At 37.7% G+C, this 20,367-nt stretch overlaps 1 long non-coding RNA gene and 1 pseudogene across 1 annotated transcript; both read left to right on the top strand.

Moving 5' to 3' along the window:
• The first annotated feature begins 2,409 nt into the window (after positions 1-2,409).
• Positions 2,410-8,223, top strand: LOC142458373 (uncharacterized). Its single transcript, XR_012786414.1, has 3 exons — positions 2,410-2,504; positions 3,810-3,863; positions 8,125-8,223. It is a non-coding gene; the product is annotated as an uncharacterized LOC142458373 (long non-coding RNA).
• On the top strand, positions 3,952-6,033 carry LOC142460238 (heterogeneous nuclear ribonucleoproteins A1 homolog pseudogene; annotated as a pseudogene).
• Positions 8,224-20,367: the final 12,144 nt, after the last annotated feature.

Consider the following 20,367-nt stretch of genomic DNA (forward strand, 5'->3'; position numbering starts at 1 on the left):
TTTAATAATCTTGTAATAAATTCAGTTGTTTTTTGCACATTTGCCAATTATATTCTTTAATCCCAATTTTCAAAATCAAAGTTTAAATTGGCACATCAAATGATACTTCCATAAAGATATTCCTTATTAAGAGACTAAGGGAGAGATGGTAAAAAGGAGACTAAGGGAGAGATGGTAGCCAAAGAGACATCATACAAGCCATATCACTATGCCTATCCTTGCATTAAGGGTAAAGAAGAAAGTCTATTTCTTCTTCTTTTTTTAAAAAAAAGTCTATTTCTATGGCAACCATTGGTAATGCTGAACAGGTTTTAGTGTGATTTCCTAGAAGCTCATGAAAATAATATAGCTGAAACTGAATAAGAAGCATCGGTTATCTTTCATTGTCTTCAGAGATATTAAATCTCCATCAATATGCTAATCTGTCACCTTTTAAATTATGTTGAAGGAGGAGAGGTTGATATCAGTGATCTGGAAAATGTTCTTGAGAACATGGGGATAACATTCACAGATAAGGAACTTGTGAGGCTAATAAAAAATCTACCATTTAATTGTAAGTATTTAAAATATCAAAATGATCATAATAAGAAACATACATTTAAAAATCATGTTTGTGAATATTTATATAATATTCCACTTTGATGCCACCAAAATACTCTTAAATAATTTTCCCAAATCCAAATACTCTTTCTCTCTCTCTCTCTCTCTCTCTCTCTCTCTCTCACACACACACACACACACACACACACACACACACACACACACACTTTCCTAATATAAAGAGATATATTCTAGCTTGTAGCATTAGTTACCTAGGAACTTATGGACTGAAATGGGAGGGAGAAGAAGAGAAATTTTAAAATGAAGGAAAATTAGACTTTAAAACAACACTTGTATATCATATAATTAATTTATTCATTTATGTAAACTTACGTAAATTACATATAAACTACTTTTAAAGGAAATGAATGATTCCTTCTCATCTTAAAATATTCATTAACTATGTATTTTAAGGTTGGAATTTAGCTGTTTATTTACAAATTTGGACCTCAAGATTAAGAAATTTGTCATCCTTGAGTCTATTGTGAAGAAATTGTATAAAGTATCAGAAACAGGAAATTATCAGACTGAAACTTGTAAAAAGGAAATGTTTGATGAATGAGTTCATTGAGTGTTTATTCAACAGGAACTGTTTGCAAACAGGCAGCATCCAAGCGGACAGTAGCAAGGTCTCTACCAAGCAGCTCAGAGTTTTTGAAGGTAGCGAAGGGCTGCTCAGTGAGGCAGTCATGGTGATTGACTCGTAGGCATGTCCGTAACCAGAGGATAATTTTACAATTCAGGAGGTTTTTTTAAAATCACTGGATCCATAGTTATACTTGTCTGATTGAATCTAACATGGCGAATCTCAAACATTTTTAAATGCCAGGTTCTTTTTGGAAGCTTTCATGGATAGAAGAACACTCTGATAAAGTCCCTATTTTTAGTCAAAGTTTATAGTTGGCAATAATGGCCATTTTGATTTATTTGTTCTCAGAAAGATTTTGACTGAGCATGAGTGGCCATTAATTTTTAGTTAATATTTAACAAAGGAATTAAAAAAACAGTACTGAAGTGTCAGAAGGTAGATGGCCAGCAACAATATTCTTAGGTTCCAACAATCGAATGGATGAGCTATGTTGAATGGTAACATCCCTTTAAAAAAATATTTGGAAACTTTTAGAACAAATTACAGATTCCCCTTACCTTAAATTGTGACTGTTGCTGAATTGGTGAATCTCCATATCCCTTGTGTGTAACCTGATTTATGTTTCTTGCAGCTAGTAGTAAAATCTACAAGAACAGATTACTGGATGATTTGAAGTCTCTTAGTCGTAAGTTAAAAGCCTATTGAAAACCAGATAAATCTGAGAAGCACATATACTATTTTCTAGATATGAAAAATGTGAATCTTTAAATATGGATGCCATTCCAATCTCCCTATAAAGCTCAATTAATGAAGTATCTTCACATTTAACTTTTTGGAAACTTTTCCTATTTGATAGGGTACAACCCAGTCCCCAGATCTATGTTTCAACAGTGAAATGAAAGAATTATTCAAGCAATTAGTTAAGTGCTGAAATAACTAATCTGGTAAAGTAAATAAAAATGAATCTACTTATTGGTAAAAAGTGTTAAATTAATGTTCCCATTGCAATAAGCTAGTTTATGACTAACCCCCTAGGAATGGGCGTGTGAGTCTGCTGTCGAGTTCTGAGTAAGGAAGGACATTCTAGTTTCCACAGCACTGTAACCCCTCTGTACTCTGGAGCTTTGAGCTTCATGCTGAACACGATAAACATAGCAATTGAAAGCTATGGATGTATGCGCTTTGCTCATAGTCCTCTTGTTTTCTGAAGGAGGGATCCTTGATGTCAGAAAACTGGACCAAATTGTGGAAAACCTGGGATTTAAACTTACAGAAGAAGAAATTATTGATCTGAAAAGGAACCTGCCCATTGACGGTGATCCTTTAAGATATTTTTTAACTACTTAGGAAAACCTTGTATATAAGTACAAATGAACCCATTAAACATTTATTTGTTTTAGGCAGGCAATGAGAAATGTATGAAAAAACTAGAAAGCAACTAAGGGCGAATGTTCTTTTAGCCTTTTTATTGGCTCAAGATGTAACTTGACCTCATTTGAACAGTAAGCAGGGATACGTTTATTCACTATCACTACCAGATCTGGACAAGTTGAGAGAGAAACAAATAAGAGGGCAGAAAAGAGCGAACTACAATAGAAGAGAGGTAGAGGACACGTTTACACAAAATGACAAGGAGAAGAGAGAATGCTAGAGTTGAGGAGTGCTTTAAATGCCAACCACTATTTGTTGTTAGTCTGAGATGCCCTTGTGGCGAAGCAGGTTAAGTGTTGGTTGGGCTGCTAACCGCATGGTCAGTAATTGGAACCTACCAGCTCCTCCCATAAAAACTGACGGTGTCGGAACCCACAGTGCACGTCTACCCTGTCCTTTCCAGTCACTGAGTGCAGACAGCTTTATCCATTAAAGTGGTTGTTGGCACTATTTCATCCTACTTCATCCAGTCAATTAGCACAAGACAAGAAGACAGAAGGGAGGAAGGAAAGAAGGACAGTCCTGGCACCCACTCCCTTGGCCTGAAGTCTTAATAGAAGCTGGCAACTATCAGGCCAAGAGCAATGAAGAATTCAGGCAGCATGCATGGCCTTTATCTCCCATGAAGCAGTAGAATTCCCTTCTATTGGGTCAACCTCCATGATACAAGGCTGAATTCCAGTTCAACTGCCCTGAATGGGCTGGAGACTCTGAAGTGAATGAATAACTAAGTAATTCTATCTCAAATGAGCAAAATAAGGTATTTTAACCTCGCAAAATTCTTTGGTCTCAGTGCTTATATTCAACCTATTCATTTAATTTATATTTCATTTGGTGCCGTTGTTGCTACTGATTACTTTTGTGCAGGGTATGTATTATTTACAGAATATATATTTGTAGAGTTATCCATTGATGTTGATGTAATCTGCACTTTTGGTTTTTAGTCCAGCCAGAGATATCACTGCACAGTATAGGTGCTGCTGTTAAGGCCTGCCTACACTTATGATTGTAATTGCTTTATCAGTCAGCTAGGGTTAGTACAGTTGCAGCAACAAACAATTCACCAATCACAGTAGTTTTTGATTATAAAAACATTTTTGTTGTTTGTCACTGAAAGTTATAAACTGCATATTGGCTGTATCTCTGGTCCTAGTTCTTCCTATTTTATTATTTATATTTCTTTTTATAGCCTACGGGAAAGTTACAGTGAGAAAGTTGTTGGATGGGTTAAAGGCTTTCACAGGTGAGTGAAAAGTTATCATAAAAATAAGACCCCAGGGCTCCCTGCCCAACTCCGGTCATCGCCGTCATTGCCAGGGGGCAGGAGGGTCATGATCCAAAGGAACCTGAGCAGCTGTGAAAACTGTTTATTGAGCTTTGAAACTACAGAGGATAGTTGTTGTTTTTTTTTAAATCATTTTATTGGGGACTCATACAACTATTATCACAATCCATACATCAATTGTGTAAAGCACATCTGTACATTCATTGCCCTCATTCTCAAACATTTGCTCTCCACCCAAGCCCCTGGCATCAGCTCCTCATTTTCCCCATCCTCCCCACTCCCCCCTAGGTCATGAACCCTTGATAATTTATAAATTATTATTTTGTCATATCTTACACTGTCTGACATCTCCCTTCACCCACTTTTCTGTTGTCCGTTCCCCAGGGAGGAGGTTTTATGTAGATCCTTATAATCAGTTCCTCCTTTCCAACCCACCCTCCCTCTACGCTCCAGTATCACCACTCACAACACTGGTCCTGAAGGGATCATCCACCTTGGATTCCCTGTGTTTCCAGTTCCTATCTCTACCACTGTACATCCTCTGGTCTAGCCATATTTGTAAGGTAGAATTGGGATCATTATAGTGGGGTGGAAGCATTTAGGAACTAGAGGAAAGTTGTATGTTTCATCATTGCTACCTCGCACCCTGACTGGCTCGTCTCCTCCTGGAGACCCTTCTGTAAGGGGATGTCTAGTGGCCTACAAATGGGCTTTGGGTCTCCACACTCCACTCCCCACCTCATTCACTATGATATGAATTTTTGTTATGATGACACCTGATACCTGATCCCTTTGACACCTCATGATCACACAGGCTGATGTGCTTCTTCCATGTGGGCTTTGATGTTTCTGAGCTAGATGGCTGCTTGTGTACCTTCAAGCCTTTAAGACCCCAGACGCTATATCTTTTGATAGCCGGGCACCATTAGCTTTCTTTGCCACATTTGCTTATATACCTATTTGTCTTCTGTGATTGTACCAGGAGGTGAGCATCATAGAATGTCAATTTAATAGAGGAACGTATTCTTGCATTGAGGGAGTACTTGAGTGGAGGCCCATTGTCCTTCTTTTACAAATGATAGTTTAAGAGAACATTTTGAGAAATGGGGCACACTCACAGATTGTGTGGTGATGAGAGACCCCCAAACAAAATGTTCCAGGGGCTTTGGTTTTGTGACTAACTCCTGTGTTGAAGAGTTGGATGCAGCAATGGATGCCTGGCCACACGAGGTTGATGGAACCAAAGAGAGCTGTTTCCAGAGAGGAGTCTATAAAGCCTGGTGCCCATTGAACAGTGAAGAAAATTTTTGTTGGTGGTATAAAAGAAGCCACAGAAGAATATAATTTGAGAGACTACTTTGAAAAGTATGGCAAGATTGAAACCACAGAAGTCATGGAGGACAGGCAGAATGGGAAAAAGAGAGGATTTGCTTTTGTAACTTTTGATGATCATAATACAGTTGATAAGATTGTTATTCAGAAATACCACACTATTAATGGGCATAATTGTTAACTGAAAATGCTCTTTCAAAACAAGAGATGCAGTCTGCTGGATCACAGAGAGGTCTTGGAGATGGATCTGGCAACTTTATGGGTCGTGGAGGAAACTTTGGAGGTGGTGAAGGGAACTTAGGCCGCGGTGGGAACTTTGGTGGAAGAGGAGGCTATGGTGGTGCAGGTGTTAGCAGCAGAGGTAGTTATGGAGGAGGTGATGGTGATTATAATTGATTTGGAGGTGATGGTGGCAACTATGGCGGAGGTCCTGGTTATAGTAGTAGAGGTGGCTATAGTAGTGGAGCACCAGGATATGGAAACCCAAGGTGGTTGATATGGTGGTGGAGGTGGAGGATATGATGATTACAATGAAGGAGGAAATTTTGGCGATGGGAACTATGGTGTTGGGAACTATAATGACTTTGGAAATTACAGTGGACAACAGCAAACAAATTATGGACCCATGAAAAGGGGGGCTAGTTTTGGTGGAAGAAGCTCTGGCAGTCCTTATGGTGGTAATTATGGATCTGCTGGTGGAAGTGGTGGATATGGTAGCAGAAGGTTCTATAAATTCATGAGAAAAGGAATCACTGAAGCCAAGAGGTGTATTTGTATAGATGGAAGATTCCATTGAGTGTTCCGGTGATGCCATGCTGGGACTTGTGTTCAATGAAATGCCAGAGTCAGAATCGTTGAATTCTGCTGTGCTGTCAGAGTGGTTTTGGTTGAAAGCTTTACAGAATGACAGGTCGGAAACATCAATGGGCCCACTTAGAAGTTCAGAGAGTGATGGCTTAAAGAGGCAGAGGAGGGCATGCTGTTGCTGGTACTGGGCTCTGCTTTGAAAGCAGAATAAAGCTCATCACCAATATCGGAAAAAAAAAAAAGACCCCAGGCTTTTGACAGAAATTTAATTTGAAATATTTTAAGTTTCCTATGCAAGATTTGGAAATAAAACACTTAACTCTAAAACCCTATCGTTTGCCTTTATAAATAATAATTTATAATTTTAAACCACCTGTGAGCTTTCTGGTATTTTAAAAAAATATTTTTATTGGGAGCTCTTTCATCTCTTATCACAATCCATACATTCCTCCAATGTGGCAAGCACATTTGCACATATGCCGCCATCATCATTTTCCAAGCATTCTCTTCTCACTTGAGCCTCTGATATCAGCTCTCATTTCTTCCCCCTCCCTCCCTCACCCACCCTCCCTCATGAATCCTTGGTAAGTTATAGATTATTTTTCCATATTTTATATCATCCTCCGTTTCCCCTCACCCACTTTTCCGTTATTCGTCCCCATGGGAGGAGGTTCTAGGTTGATCCTTATGATCAATTGCCCCTTTCTCCCCCCACCCTCCTCTAGTCCTCCTGGTAACTCTGTTCTCCTTGTTGGCCCTGAGGGTTTATCTATCCTTTATTCCCTGGGTTTCGGGCTCTTATCTGTAGCAGTGTGCATGCTCTGGTCTAATCCAATTTGTAAGGTAGGATTACAGTCATGATAGTGGAGTGAAGGAAGCACCAAAAAGCTAGAGGAAAGTTGTGTGTTTCATTGGTGCTATACTGCACCCTGATGGGCTCATCTCTTCTCTATGTCCCCTCTGTGAGGGAAGGTCCAATTGTCTACAGATGGGCATTGGATCTTCACTCCATGCTTCCCCCCACCCCCCGCCATTCACCTTGGGTATGGTTTTATTCTGGATCTTAGATGCCAGATACCTGATCCCATTGACACTTCCTGATCACACAGGCTGGTGTGCTTCTTCCATGTGGGGCTTTTTTGCTTCTGAGCTAGATGGCCGCTTGTTTATCTTCAAACCTTTAAGATCTCAGATGCTATGTTTTTTGATAGCCGGACTCCATGTATCTAGATAAGATAGGTGGGATAAACAATTTGGAGATGAAAAGAATGGGACCAATGGTTCTGGGGGATACAGGAGAAGGAGAGGGCAGAGAAAGTAGAGGGGGAGATCAAACCAGGGACTAGGGAACAACAAGTGAAATAAAATCAATGGAAGGAAGGTTGTAGGATGCCTAGTGGGGCTCAATCAAGGACAATGTAGCAGTGAGGAATTACTAAACCCGAATGAAGGCCGAACACAATGGTGGGACAAGAGGGAGGTGAAAAGAAATAGAGGAAAGAACCAGATGGCAAAGGACATTTATAGAGGACTAAATATAGGTATGTACATATGTAAATAAATAAATATATATATAATGAGAGGGGAGTAGAACTATGTAGTCACATCTATATGTTAAGAATTTAGATTGCAGATGGATATTGGGCCTCAACTCAAGTACTCTGGTATTTTTTATAGTACCATTTACCTCAATATTATTTAGCAATTCCCAAATCAGAATCAATCAAATAAAATATCTTTATTGTCAATATTAAGATCAAATTATATAATTTAGGGAATCTTTAAAGGTAAGATGTATAAATGAATTGATTTTTATATCTTAATTAGCTAGACAGTAAAAGTGGCTTTCTTCTATATTGACTAGTCCACAGATTAGAGGATTCTAACTTTTCATGATTTTTAAATAAATAAACTTCACATGTATTTTCTCTGACTTTGTATTAATGTATATAGGTATCTTAGTAAGCCTTTACACTTTCTTAAGCTAGAGAGAAATTTGTTTAAACATTACTAGTTTTTTAATTTGAAATAATTAGTCTACACAATTTTTGAATGACAGCATTCCCATTTTTTTTCAAAGGAGAAAAGGTTAATGTGCAACATTTCCTGGATAGTCTGAACAGCATGGGGATTGAGCTAACAGACAAAGAACAAACAGAGCTGCTACAAGAGCTGCCAGTTGATGGTGAGTCTCTGTTGACTTTTGAAGAGCTCAGTTTTGTGAGACACTGAGGAACTTTTTAAACTTTATCTGGATAGAATTTAAATAAAATACTTAAAGCAATTAGGAAAAGTTTGATTTATATTAATTACATAGCTAACCTTTTGTTCTTTTTAAGATATAGGTCAAGTTACAAGGATTAAGCTATTTGGTTTTGTTTTTACTATTTTTCCCCTTTTGTTGTTGAGACTATACACAGCAAAAACATGCTCCAGTTCATGACATTGATTACCTTCTTTAAACTGTACAAACATTCTCACCATTTTTTTCTGAGTTACTACTCCCTCATTAATACAAATCCACTATCCCCTAGTGCCTTGTTCTCAACCTTCCTAATGCTGTGACCCTTTAATAGTTCCTCATGTTGTGGTGACCCTCCCAACCATAAAATTATTTTTGTTGCTACTTCATGACTGTCATTTTGCTACTGTTATGAATCAGGCGACCCCTGTGAAAGGGTTGTTCGACTCCCAAAGGGGTCATGACCCACAGGTTGAGAACCACTGCCCTAGGGCTCCTATCTAATTTTTTAGAGTGGCTGTTGTTAATTTGATCCCAAATTATAATTTAAAAGACCATCATGCTCGAGGTGCACATACTTTACTAATAACGCTAAATTATTGTTTGGTTTTAAAACAATTCCAGGGGATATTTTTAAAAAATTTTTTTGGATATTTTAAATTTAAGGTTTAAAGATCATTAGAGCAATAGTTTCAAGGTGAGGGGGCGGGTGTTGGGGAGGATTCACTCGGCCTTAATAGTTTCAGAAAGTCTGGATTCCTTGAGAATTTGAAATTGCTTTAATGTAATCCCCCCTGGCTAAGGACAAAACTGTCCTAAGAAAGAACATGGAGGAAACGGATGGGGTTGACAAGCTTTAGTAGGTTTGAATGGAACAGGTTAAAGCAACAAAGAATGATCACTATAGGGAAGCAGGTTAACAATTGTGTTAGATGTTGAAAAAGCTTACTTTGTCACATTGAAATAGTTGTCATAGCCTCGATTTTATTTTTAAACTAGAAAATAAATAAGAAGTTATCCATAACATAAACGTTCTTTGTGAAATTTTATAATATATATACCATATTTATGAATATCTATATCATATTTTGTATGACATAAAATATTATTTGCATTGTAGCTAACAAGGAGAGCTATAAAAATCGATTAATGGATGGTGTGAAGTCTTTCAAAGGTGAGTTACAAGCAGTTTGAGATTTTAGGTATAAATTTATATCATCAGATATTTAAAATCAAGCCTACCATTCCTGTGAATTGAGTTTTAAATTTAGCATTTTTCATTATAAATGTATTTTACTGTATAAATATTCTGTTTTTAAATGTTTATTTAAAAGGGTTTCACAATATTATATATTTTAAAAATGTAAACTTCCAAAGTATAAATTGAAGACTAGGTGGATACCATAAAAATGAAGACTGTTTATAGGTAATTATTCTGAAAATTAACTAAGCAAGCAAAATTGACAACAATGAAAACCAATTGCCTTAACGCATGGTGGCCCCATGTATGCCAGAGTAGAACTGTGTGTACTTCATGGGTTTTCAACTGCTGATTTTGTTGCGGGTTTGGATAAAAGAAGATCACTGCAATTTCTAATTAGAATTATTGAAGTCTTTATTGTTTTATCAGGCTAGCCCAGACTGCAGTGAAGGATGTTCAAAAGGAACTTTCGACCAGGTTGCAGTACCTGTCTTCCCTGGCCAAGCCTCTTTTATATTATTCAGGGAGGCTAGAACACAGAAAGCAGGGAGAAAAAAAAACAAGTTAAAATACATATAGCGCTAAGTAGTATTGACAGAAGTAAAACAAAAGTATATTTAGGTAAAGTTTCAGGCGCCTTGTTTTATGATCCTGTTACTGGATTTTGTCTCCAGCTTGCCCGCCTAGCGGGGTGGGAAATGAGCACTCCTGTCCCTAAGAGAAAGACTCACGCTGTCTCTTGATAAGGAGAGGCGGGTAGTTTAAACAAGAATTGCTCTAAGGGCACTTATAGACCTGCATTCCGTTGTGATGTGAAAGGAAGTGTTTTCATGACAGTTCTGCTTACATGTGGTGATAGGAACTTGTCAGTTTTTCAGACGTAGATTCCCAGGCCTTTCTTCTGAGATGCCTCTGGCTGACTTCCACTATGCCTGTTGCCAAATAGGTTGAGCATATTGGTTTCTAATAAAACTAAATCCATTAGCTAACATTCATTTGGTTTCCTAAGTGGAATCGATTTTTGTTGTACCCAGATTAGAAAAATACTGTAGACAAAGGCACACTTTCCCCCTTGTCCTTTAGTCAAAAGAAGGAGAGGAAAATGGTGGAAAAGGAGGAGGAAGGGGAAGAAGAAAAGGTGAAGGACGAGGAGGAGGAAGAGTGCAGGGGAGAATCAGGAGCATGAGGGAAATAGAGGCCTGCCACGTAAAACTAAAGTGTCTTGCCACAAAAAGAACACCTACAGGCATTATTTCCAGAAAAGTGGTCACTGGTATTTCTTAAAAATGTGGAAGTTGTCTACAAAGCTACCCATTTTATAACAGTTTCTTGTGTTTTTATTAGCTTAATTGTCATCTTAAAAATGGACCATTAATAGCCAAAGCACGATTTGTCAATTTCTCTGTAGTTTTGTTTCTCCATCTATTCTATTGGCACATGTTATCTGCTTTTTCCGAATCCCTTAACACTAAAGCATAACACCTCACTGCCATCAAGTCGAAGCCGACACATAGAGACCTTCTAGGACATTTGAGAACTGCCCTTTTGAGTTGCTGAGACTGTAATTCTTTAAACAAACTAATAAAAAATTCACTGCCATTGAGTCAATTCTGACTCAGGATGACTCTATGAGACAGGGTATAATGGCCCCTGTGGGTTTCTGAGAATGTTATTCTTTTTTAAAAAACAGTTTTATTAGCACTTCATCCACATGTCAGACAATTAAATAATTCAATCACATCACAAAGAGTTGGAAAATTATTACCACATTACATTCTAGAACATTTTCTTCTTTACACTCATTGTTATTCTTGTCATTTTTTTCTATGTGGCAAAAATATACACAACAAACATTCTCCAATTCCACAACTTTGTATGTATAATTCAGTGCCACTGATTATACTCTTTGTGTGTACACCATCATTGATAGCCTTTTCCAAATTATTCCACTACCATTAACAGGAATAAAAGGCCTGTCTTTCTTCCACAGTGATTTCAAATTGCTGACCTAACTCATCTCTCTCTCTCTCTCTCTCTCTCTCTCTCTCTCTCTCTCTCTCTCTCTCTCTCTCTCTCTCTCTCTCTCCCTCCCTCCCTCCCTCCCTCCCTCCCTCCCTCCCTCCCTCTATTTCTTGTCATTAGCAACCCCCTGTGGGTTTCCAAGACTGTAACTGTTTAGGGGAGTAGAAAGCCTAGTCTTTCTTCTGTGGAACTGCTGCTGGTTTCAGTCTGCCAACCATGAGGATCGCAGCCCAGTGCATAACCACTAATTCTTAAGGCTTTAGAATGACAATTTTCTACTCAGTCCCAACTTATGCATCAACTTCAGGATATTTTTAGCCAAAATCCCCTCTAACAACTGTCCAGGAAGTTTAATAGGAATAAGTATGATAGAGATAAGTGTACATTCTTTTATATGAATACAAATACCCTTCTACTTTAAAATAATTTTTAAAAATCTATACACAGTATGAGTAAACAAGACATAGGACAACCTATTTATTTATTTATTTGGGCAATTTCTTTTTAATCACCATTATAAATAACTATAACTGGTTTATGGTGCAGGACAGGCAGTGTTCTGTTCTGCAGTGCATAAAGTTGCTATGTGTTGGAACCGACTCAATGGCGTCTATCAATAGCATGATTTATAAAAGAAATCCTTCAAGTTTTCACACAACTGAAGAAATTCTCAGGATCCTTCTGCACTATGCATTCATAGTTGTCTTTAGCTTCTGTTGAAAAACTCATTCACAACTTATTTCCTGGATTTAGGTTAAAAAGAAAGTAAAAGTTCTTTAATACAATGTTAAACTAAAGTTTTTTTAATACATGTGTAAGAGTAATAATATTACTGAGAAATTGTCTATATTTTCTCTTTTAATTTTTAATTCTAACAGTAAACTTTTATATAATAATGTAAATCACTATAATTTAATATAGTATACATTAAATATGACCATATATTATTTACTATTAGAACATAATATGTAGTATATTTCTCATATATTTATTAATTCTTTCACTTTTACTAAGGAGGGAAAGCTGAAAGAAATCAACTTAATACTGTTCTTAAAAACTTGGGAATTCACCTCACCGAAAATGAGCATAAGAGTGTTACAGATGATCTGCCAGACAGTGGTGAGCACTCTGGTTTCTGCACAGCTCTTACTTGTAAACGAATACATGAGAATTTTTGAAATCAGGATTATTTGATACTAAAAGTAAATATTTGGTACCTTTGAGTAGAATTCATTCCTAAAGTAAAATAAGATCATACTTTTAGTTGTCTATCTATTTGCTTATTAATACTTGTCGATCTATTTGCTTATTAATGCTAAGTATTACAGAGAGAAGAGTGCATTTGCATGTCTAGATAATAGAAAGTAGAAGGAAGTTGTTTAGGTTAAGTTTAAAAGTGGCAGTATATTCACTAAACCTTCATTTCTTAAATAACTCCATCTGGTAACAAAGGCCCCCCTTTTTAAAAACATTTTATTAGGGGCTTGTACAACTCTTATCACAATCCATACATACATCAATTGTGTAAAGCACATTTGTACATTCATTTCACTCATTTTCAAAGCATTTGCTCTCCACTTAAGCCCTCGATATCAGGTCCTATTTTTTTCCCTCCCTCCTCGCTCCCCCATCCCTCATGAGCCCTTGATACTTTATAAATTATTATTTTGTCATATTGTGCCCTGTCTGACGTCTCCTTTCACCCCATTTTCTGTTGTCCATCCCTCAGGGAGGGGGGTCACATGTAGATCCTTGTAATCTGTTCCCTCTTTCCAACCCACTCTCCCTCTACGCTCCCAGTATTGCCACTCACACCCCTAGTCCTGAAGGTATCATCCGCATTGGATTCCCTGTGCCTCCAGCTCCTATCTGCACCACTGTACATCCACTGCTCTATCCAGACTTGCGAGGTAGAATTCGGATCATGATAGTGGGGAAGGGGGAGGAAGCATTTAGGAACTACAGGAAAGCTGTATTCTTCATTGGTGCTACATCGCACCCTGACTTACTCATCTCCTCCCCAGACCCCTCTGCAAGGGGATCTCCAGTGACTGAGAAATGGGCTTAGGGTCTCAATTCTGCACTTCCCCTTCATTCACTATGGTAAGATATTTTTGTTCTTTGATGCCTTATACCTGATCCCTTCAGCACCTCATGATCGCACAGGCTGGTGTGCTTATTCCATGTGGGCTTTGTTGCTTCTGAGCTAGATGGTCGCTTGTTTATCTTCAAGTCTTTAAGACCCCAGACATTATCTCTTTTGATAGCTGGGCACCATCAGCTTTCTTCAACACATTTGCTTATATACCTGTTTGTCCTCAGCGATCGTATCATGAAGGTGTGCACCCAATTATATGAGTTTTTGTTCTTTGATGCCTGATAACTGATCCCACAGACTGGTGTGTTCTTCCATGTGGGCTTTGTTGATTCTGAGCTAGATGGCCACTTGTTTATCTTCAAGCCTTTAAGACCCCAGATGCTATATCTTTTGATAGCCAGGCACCATCAGCTTTCTTCACCACATTTGCTTATTCACCCGCTTTGTCTTCAGAGGTTGTGTTGGGATGGTGAGCATCATAGAATGCCAATTTAATAGAAGAAAGTATTCTTGCACTGAGGGAGTACTTGAGTAGAGGCCCAATGTCATTTCGCCACCTTAATACTAAACCTATAAATATACGCACATAGGTCTATTTCCCCATCCTCATATATATATTTGCATATGTACATGTCTTTGTCTAGACCTCTATAAATGCCCTTTGCCTCCCAGCTCTTTCCTCTGTTTCCCTTGACTTTCCTCCTGTCCCACTATCATGCTCCATCCTCTCTTGGGTTTCAGCAATACCTACAATGGCCCTTTTGAAGGCAACACTGCATTTATGGTTCTAATATCTCCAAGTCAACTAAAGCTAGTCATACTGCAGTAACAAATAGCTCAAACATCTCAATTGCTTATGACAATGAAGCTTGAGCAAGTGTGTCACACTCAACGGTAAACACTGACTGCAGACTAGCTGCCTTTCCCTCTGCTCTGTGTTCCCTCCATTTTGGGACAGACTGAAGGAGGGGACCATGTATGGGACATGCTCCTATGTTTGATAAAAGGGAGATGGTAGAATCATGAGGTAGTTCTTAAAGTTTCTACTCAGAAGAGACACAAACATTTCATTGGCCAAAATAAGTCACCTGATATCTCTAGGAAAAGAAGTATAGTTTTCCCGTAAGAGGCTTGGTGGGAAAGGCCAGTCAATATGCTTGAACAAATAATATACATCCTCTTAAAATATAATTTATCTAAAATTATTAAGTATTTTATATCCATTTTGAGAAATTTATATTATTTCATAATTATGAGGATCCATTAAATTTATATGACCTTCAAATAAATAAATCTATATGTATAGGCATATATGCATAGATTATCTCTTAAGAAACACATCAGAAACCTTCATAAGGGTCAAAAGTCAGACCTGAAACCATTTTATAGGCTTTTGATTTTTTTCTTTAGATCTATCTATATAAGATAGGTAAGGTAAACAATTCCAAGGAGAAAACAATGGGACTGACGATTCTGGGGAGAACATGGGAGGTGGGGGAAAGGAAGATGGTGAGCCAACAAACCCAGGGACAAAGAACAACTAGTGATCTAAAATCAATGGCAAGAGAGTGTAGAATGCCTGGTGGAGTTTGATCAAGTACAATGTAGTCAAGAGGAATTACTAAGAGCATGAAGGTTGAACATGATAGTGGGATAGGATGAAAGTAAAAGGCAATAGAGGAAAGAACTAGGAGGCAAAAAACATTTATAGAGTTATAAATATGGGCGCATATAGATGTAAATATATTTACATATAATGATAGGGATAGAGGTCTATGTACATATATTTATATATTAAGTATTAAGGTAGCGACAGACATTGGGCCTTGTGGTAGTTACATAATGTGGTGTCAACTTGCAGAGGGGTGGAGTCTAGCCTGTCAATCGGTTCACAGCTTCATGACCTAATTTGGAAGTGCCACTGAGATCAATAGCTCACTGGAGGCCAGATATAAACAAATTCTCTGCTTCATCTTCCTGCTGACAAGACACGTGGAGCTATGCTAGAGCCCTGGATCTGGAGGAGCCATGTGAAGACCCTGCAGCATTGAGATGCTTCCACTACCACTGGATCCACAAGACTTTCCACCAACTGGCCTGTGATCTTCTTGCATTTGGCATCATTGCATGTGTTGCTTGAGTCTGAAGAGGAAATTATAGACTGGTATTGGACATATAGGCTAATAGTGGACTTATGGACTTGATCATAAGTCTTCACTGGGATGTTTTCTTAATATATAATTACTCTTTGATGTAAAGTTCTCTATTACACACATATGAGTATCTCTGGATTTGTTACTCTAGTCAACCCAGACTAACACATTCCTCTACTCAAGTACTCCCTCAATGCAAGAACACTTTTTTCTAATAACTTGGCATTCTGTGACACTCACCTTCCCAACATGATTGCTGAAGACAAAATGGATGCATAAGCAAATGTGGTGAAGAAAGCTGATGGTGCCCAACTATTAAAAGATATAGCATTTGGGGTCTTAAAGACTTGAAGATAAACAAGCAGACATTTAGCAGGGAAGCAACAAAGCCCATGTGGAAAAAGCACACTAGCCTGTGTGATCACTAGGTGGCAACAGGATCAGGTATAAGGCATCAAAAGACCCCAAAACAAACAATCATATTGATGCAAAAGAGGGGGCCACTCTGGAGACCCAAAGCCCATCTGTAGACAATTGGACACCCCTCACAGAAGGGTCATAAGAAGGGATGATCCAGTCAGGGTGCAGTATAGCACTGATGAAACATACAACATTCCTCTAGTTCTTTAGTGTTCTCCCCCATTTCTATCATGACCCCATTCTACCTTACAAATATGGCTAGATGAGAGTATGCATTGGTCCAGATAAGAGCTCTCAACACGTGGTATCTAGGAAGGATAAACTCCTCAGGAAAAGTAATAGGAGTACCAATACTTGGAATGATCGATGTATAACCCGCCCCCAACCCCAGGTGACAAACAACAAAAACATGGGTGAAGGGAGGCAGCAGATGGTGTACAATATGAAAATAATAAAAATAATTTATAATTTATCAAGGTTCCTGAGGGTGGGAGGGTGAGGGAGGAAGGGGGAAAAAAGAGGAACTGCTACCAAGAGCTCAAGTAGAAAGAAAATGTTTTGAAAAGGATGATGGCAACATATGTACAAATGTGCTTGTTACAATGGATGTATGGATTTTTATAACAGCTATAAGAGCCCCCAGTAAAATGATTTATTTTAAAAGAGAATAAGGAAACACAGATAAAAATGGCAATCATGTTGATTACCTACAGGAAAGAAAACTATCTGACTAATGGGAGTTTTGTAAGGGAGAAATATTTTCCACTATATTCATATTTCATGACATTTGACCTATATAAATCATGTTGATGTTACCTAGTAAAAATTAATTAAAATTTAAAACTGTGCTAAAAGTATGATTCCATTTGTATAATGTTGTGAACTGACAAAATTTTAGGAATGGAGGACAGATTATTGGTTGCTAGCTGTTAAATGCATGGGGGGAAGGAGTAGAGGATTGGGGACATGATTATAAAAGGGCAAATATATGGGATTTTTGCGGTGGTGGAAATGTTCTATATCTTCAGTATATGGTGGGTACACAAATGCAATTGATGAAATTAGTGTACATGAATTTAATTAATTAATAAAGGTGATTTTATTATACAGAGAAGCATAGAAATGAGCACAAGTAAAATGGGAAATTTGAATAAGATTTGTGAGTTTTATCAAGGAAAATGCCCTGTTTCATTGTGAATGAGGGGGAGTGCAGAGTGGGGACCCAAAGCTCATCTGTAGGCAACTGGACATCCCCTTACAGAAGGGTTGCAAGGAGGAGATAAATCAGTCAGGGTGCAGTGTAGCAACGATGAAACATACAATTTTACTTCCTAAATGCTTCCTCCCCCTCTCCACTATGATGATCCCAATTCTCCCTTACAAATCTGGCTAGACCAGAGGATGTACACTGGTACAGATAGGAACTGAGAATCCAGGGAATCCAGGACAGTTGTGAGAGTGGTGAGAGTGACGATACTGGGAGGATAGAAGGAAGGTGGGGTAGACAGGGGGAACCAATTATAAGAATCTACATATAACCCCCTCCCTGGGGTACAGACAACAAAAAAGTGGGTGAAGGGAGATGTCAGACAGTGTAAGACATGACAAAATCATAATAATTTATAAATTATCAAGCATTTATGAGGGAAGTGAGGTGGGGAGGGAGGAGGAAAATTAGCTGATACCAAGGGCTCAAGTAGAAAACAAATGTTTTGAGAATGATGATTGCAACAAATGTACAAATGTGCTTGACACAATAGATGGATGGATTGTGATAAGAGTTTTACAATCTCCCAATAAAATTATTTCAAAAAAAGAAAATGTCCTGTTTTTGATATTGTATTATACCTATATATGATGTTACAATTGGAACTATATATTTTCATAGGTTTGTATGTGGAATTATCTCAAAAATTTTTCAAAAAATATGCCAAATTGAAAATAAACTTCCCTATGCAAGATTCTACTTTTACAAAGACCCAACCCCACCCCGCCCCCAGCCCTCTTATCTAATGTGGAGTCATAGAGTTCCTATTATACTTAAGTCTGATGTGGTCTTTGATTTATCATATTAGTCCTCTTATTGTTTGTTTGTATGTGAATCTTTGGCGTTGTTACCTTATTTTAAGTTTTCTTCTAGCTAATAAGATGGTGGCACTTGATGAATTGATGGATACAGTGAAAAACATTACAGGTTAGTGAAGAAGTATTTAAGTTTTAACTTTTGATTTTTATACTAAATTATTTTTAATGCTAACTTCCAACTATCACTTTGCTGCATTTTATTCTGCCATATTATTGAAGATTGTATATATATATATATATACACACACACACATACACACACACACACACACACACACACACACACACACTTGGTCCAAAATAGCTTCCTGCGTTTGCCAATAAAATTTCATTGGAACACAGCCACACTAATTCCTGATTTTTTATGAGTAACACTACAGCACCAGAGCTAACCAGTTCTGATGGAAATAGTAAGAATAGCAAGCCTATAATATTTATCCTGGCTTTTTACAGAAGTGCGTTGTCTTCTGGACAGACGTTTAACTATTGATAGGGTGAGCATACAGTTTAGTTTGCTTTAGACTGTTATTATTTAGCCCTGTTGTATACTAAGTAAAACTAATTATTTTGTTACTCTTTCACTTTGAGTAGTCCTTATTTGAATAATAAATTATATGGACGATTCTAGCATTAAATGATTCATACTTAGCCAATGTAATTCCTTGACAGGAAATTCCTTCTTCTTTGTGGTATATTGCCCAAACCATAATAGAATCAAATATTCTCAAAAATAATACACATTACCATGGGTTTACATGTTTAAGTTGTGAAATTAAACTAAAGCCACAATAATCATAATTTTTAAAATATAGAAACTAATTTACCCCATAATTACAGATATTGCATATTTAACAGTAAGGAAATAGCTGTGTTTCTGTCATAAATGACAATTCAGAAGTATGTTACTGCTGTTGAATAGACAAATTATTTGGGTTTTTTTCATACTTTGGAGGTCTTAGATCATATTCAACTTTTTCATCTTCTTTTTTGTAGGAGAAGAAGTGGATGTGGATGATCTAGAATATGTTATGGAAGATGCTGGGATAGATCTCACAGAAAAGGAATGCTTGGAACTAAAGGAAAAGCTACCAGTTGATGGTGAGCACGTATAATACCAATGTAGTTATTGTAACTGTAAATAACAATTTTTCTTCTTATGGGTATTTAGAATTGTGTTTGTTTGTTGAAAAGTTACATATCTTCATTCATTTTTAAAGAGAATTTTTAACAGAAATTATTCAGGTGTGTTTTTTCAAAACCGTTTTATTGGGAGTTAATACCAATGTCATATCATCTCATGGTTCAGTCACATCGAGCAGTCTTGTACAATTTCTACCACGATCAGTTTCAAATCATTCTCTTCCTTCCTGAACTGCTTGATGTCAGTTCCCATTTTTGTCCCCCACCATCACCATGATACTTCCCCAGTCCCCTAGAAACCCATATTCTACTTGCTGCCCCTTTAGGTTAATCAATCCTGGATTTCATATACTGAAAAACAGAAAAGAGTGGCAATACCAGGAGAGTGGAGGGAAAGTGGGGTAGAAAGGGGGAACTGATTACAAGGATCTACATATAACCTCCTCCCTGGGAGATGGACAACAGAAAAGTGGGTGAAGTGTAAGATATGACAAAATAGTAATAATTTATAAATTATCAAGGGTTCATGAGGGAAGAGAGAATGGGAAGGGAGGGGGGGGAATGAGGAGCTGATACCAAGGGCTCAAGTAGAAAGAAAATGTTTTGAAAATTATGATGGCAACAAATGTACAAATGTGCTTGACACAATGGATGGATGGATGGATGGGTTGTGATAAGAGTTGTACAAGCCCCCAATAAAAAGATTAAAAAAATGTTTTGTGCAGCCAATTAAAAAAAATTCAAGAGGGTGACCTCCAATGACACACAGTCTGAGATAAACACCAATACAAACAACCCCTCCCCCACATACACACCAAAAATACCTTCCTGAGGGTGAGTATCAATCAGCAGGGCCATGATTGTTCTTAAGTTGGAGCTAGGATTTAGAGTGAGCCCCAAACCCATTCCTGGATCTATATTTTGTTTTGCTTTGTTTATCTGCCTTTGACTCCCTTACCATA

This window comes from Tenrec ecaudatus, chromosome 10, assembly GCF_050624435.1.
Source record: "Tenrec ecaudatus isolate mTenEca1 chromosome 10, mTenEca1.hap1, whole genome shotgun sequence".
Taxonomy (NCBI): domain Eukaryota; kingdom Metazoa; phylum Chordata; class Mammalia; order Afrosoricida; family Tenrecidae; genus Tenrec; species Tenrec ecaudatus.